Source organism: Balaenoptera ricei, chromosome X (genome assembly GCF_028023285.1).
Source record: "Balaenoptera ricei isolate mBalRic1 chromosome X, mBalRic1.hap2, whole genome shotgun sequence".
Classification (NCBI taxonomy): domain Eukaryota; kingdom Metazoa; phylum Chordata; class Mammalia; order Artiodactyla; family Balaenopteridae; genus Balaenoptera; species Balaenoptera ricei.
In genome coordinates, this window is record NC_082660.1 from 14,249,796 (window position 1) to 14,253,494 (window position 3,699).

Below are 3,699 nucleotides of genomic sequence, written 5' to 3' on the forward strand. Positions count from 1 at the left end.
TCCCCACGTGCCAGAGCAAGAGAAAGCCCGTGCGCAGCAACGAAGACACAACACAGCCAAAAATAAAAATAAATAAAATAAATAAATAAATTTTAAAAACCCAAAAGTTTTAGGTTCTTTTTTTTTTCTTTTTTACCCCAAACTGTTGAATTACAACTTATTTTTTACACTTAAAGGCTGACGAAAAACCATTTCTAATCCTATTAAAGTCTAACACAACATCTCAGATGAAAAATATGGTAACCATATTTACTCATTAAATACTGTTTTTTAAAAACACAACTTGGAAACAGCCAGCACGCATGTTTAATCTCAGTGCAATGGATTCAAAACCAACTATACATATTACATGCATCAAGGCTAGATTGCAAATTATCATAGTCATGTCATAATCTTCTTCACATTTTCTTTTCAATGCGTTTGATGATTCATTGGCAGTATTTGTGATGACACCATGTTAGTTGTAATGAAAATGATTTTGAACCTAATTTCATGAAGGAGTAATTAGAACATTCTGAACTACTGATGTTGCAGGAATTGATGCTTTTACAGCTGGAGATTTTGAAGTGGGCATCTGTACTGTAAACCTTTGAGGTTCACTGGAGTCCCTACTTTAGTTGACACAGATGTGGTTTGTTGGGTTGGTGGGCCAAGTGGGGGAGTACTTGGTCTGCTAGTAACTGAACCAACACTTAACTGCGGAATTATTCTTCCCGCAGAAGTAGGTACTTTTTGTGGTAAAGACTTACTTAAATCTATAATTTGGAGCAGTCAAACAATATCTATCAGGTGGCAGTCTAGGGCCTGAATATAGCTTCATCAATGGCAAAGGGATTTGATTTCTTTGCCTTGCAATATCTAATAAAAAATCTCTCGTGGGGAGGAGAGGTAAAAGACTGGTCAGCACGACACTGGATTGCCAGTCGCACATCATCTGCATCAACAGTAGCTTTCTTAGCATGAGTTGAATAAATTTTTGCATCATATAGAATTGTGGTTACATATCAGAAGGCAAACTCCAACATCTGATTTATAACTCTTGGCTCATATTCTGTAATCCCCATATCCTTTAGGATTTGTGCCATCATCTGTGTATCTTTTGGCATGCTCTTGGGAGAAGCCATCTTGCCAGACTCCATGATATACGGTGATCAGACTTCTCGAACTAAATCACCCACAGTAACATATTTCAGTCCTGATCTTGATGGAAGTTCTTTGCCTAGTGCGGTTTTCCCAATCCCTGTTGTAGTGGTGAGCAGGATGTTCCGAAGCAACATGGTCCTCACTGCGCTTGCTCAGGACGCCTCTGCACATGCACCCTGCACGTGACAGGGAGGGACCAAATTTTAGGCTCTTGAAGTTCTTGGTAGCTTTTCTATTCAAGAGGAGTATGTTCGTTAGCAAGATTTCTAAGAGATGCTCATTATTCACTAAAGGTGCCCACTACATATTTGTCTTAGTTTGGGTACCCCCAGAAGCCAGTCCTGAGACAAGGATTCAAGTGCAAGTAGTTTATTTGGAAGTAAAGCAAATGCCAGTAGGGAAGTGAGGAAGTGAGACAAGTATGGGAAGGAAGCCAATAAAGGATACATTATCAAGTCAGGTACTTCTGTAGGCAATTGGAGAGCATAATCTTGTTGTGGAACTCTGGAAAATGGCGTGGAACACGCATTTCAGTTACTCCACCCAAGGGATGAGGAAGCTGGGATATTTCTATACCAATCAGTTCCCAGCAGTCACTGGTTGAAGGCAGTTCCTCTGGGGCCATTAATTTCCTGGCACTTCTGGCCTGACATATGGCAGGCAAACTAGGCTTCAGTAGCTAGAGAAATCCATCAGGCAAACACAGTTGCTGGCTGTTGGAAGTGGGAAGTGGTAAGGGTGTGGGTATAAGGGCAGACGACCAACAGAGCCTGGATATGCTCTGGTACCTGAGCTATAGGTATTGGAACACTTCCTCTGCCTACAGAAGGTTACCTTCTCTAGTTGAGTGAAACACCAAATTAACTTTTCACTGGAGAATAACATGCATTAGATTAATACATTTTCCAGTGGTATTAAGGTATAATTGACATACAAGAAACTGCACATATGTAAAGTGTACAATTGGATGAATTTGACATATGCATACACATCAATGAATCTTGCCTGGAGCAGGTATTGCTGTGGTGTTCTAAGGGTGATTTTCTCTTTCTCTTGTTCTTTCTGCATATGAAATTAATTGAAATTCTTCTGTGTGGAATATTTGCTTCTTCATCCCCATTTATTATTCAATCATTTTTTCTCCCTTTATTCATTTTTTAAAATTAACTTTTATTGGACTATAGTTGCTTTACAATGTTGTGTTAAGACCCCGAATAGTCAAAGCAATCTTGAGAAAGAAAAACGGAGCTGGAGGAATCAGGCTTCTGGACTTCAGACTATACTACAAAGCTAAAGTAATCAAGACAGTATGGTACTGGCACAAAAATAGAAATATAGATCAATGGAACAGGACAGAAAGCCCAGAAATAAACCCACGCACATATGGTCACCTTATCTTTGATAAAGGAGGCAAGAATATACAATGGAGAAAAGACAGTCTCTTCAGTAAGTGGTGCTGGGAAAACTGGACAACTACATGTAAAAGAATAAAATTAGAACACTCCCTAACACCATATACAAAAATAAACTGAAAACGGATTAAAGACCTAAATGTAAGCCCAGACACTATAAAACTCTTAGAGGAAAACATAGACAGAACACTTCTTGACATAAATCGCAGCAAGATCTTTTTTGACCCACCTCCTAGAGTAATGAAAATAAAAACAAAAATAAGCAAATGGGACCTAATGAAACTTAAAAGCTTTTGCACAGCAAAGGAAACCATAAACAAGACGAAAAGACAGCCCTCAGAATGGGAGAAAATATTTGCAAATGAAGCAACTGACAAGGGCTTAATCTCCAAAATATACAAACAGCTCATGCAGCTCAATATCAAAAAAACAAACAACCCAATGCAAAAATGGGCAGAAGAACTAAATAGACATTTCTCCAAAGAAGACATACAGATGGCCAACAAACACATGAAAAGATGCTCAACATCACTAATTATTAGCAAAATGCAAATCAATCATTTATTTATTTCAGTATGGGCTCATGGATATTATTTATTGGGTTAAAATCCAATGCTATCATTAGTTATTTTGTTGTTCAAATTGTTTTGTCTTTGGCAATTGGAAGTTAAGATGTTAATTATAATCCCCAGGGCAGTTGCTAAGAAAATAGCTAGATGTAGAAAATGGACTTGAGGACACGGGGAGGGGGAAGGATAAGCTGGGACAAAGTGAGAGAGTGGCATGGACATATATACACTACCAAGCGTAAAATGGATAGCTAGTGGGAAGCAGCCACATAGCACAGGGAGATCAGCTCGGTGCTTTGTGTCCACCTGGAGGAGTGGGATAGGGAGGATGGGAGGGAGAAGCAAGAGGGAGGAGATATGGGGATATATGTATCTGTATAGCTGATTCACTTTGTTATATAGCAGAAACTAACACACCATTGTAAAGCAATTATACTCCAATAAAGATGTTAAAAAAAAATAGCATATCATGTGATGGCAAATGCCATGGAGAAAAACAAAAACATGCAGAGCAAGAGAGGTGAGAGAGAACAAGAAGCTGGGAAGTCTTAAAAAAAAAAAAAGAAAATAGCTAA

At 38.6% G+C, this 3,699-nt stretch overlaps 1 pseudogene; it reads right to left on the minus strand.

Annotated features, from left to right (window-relative positions):
* Nucleotides 1-326: 326 nt before the first annotated feature.
* Nucleotides 327-1,156, minus strand: LOC132357889 (transcription initiation factor TFIID subunit 9-like; annotated as a pseudogene).
* Nucleotides 1,157-3,699: the final 2,543 nt, after the last annotated feature.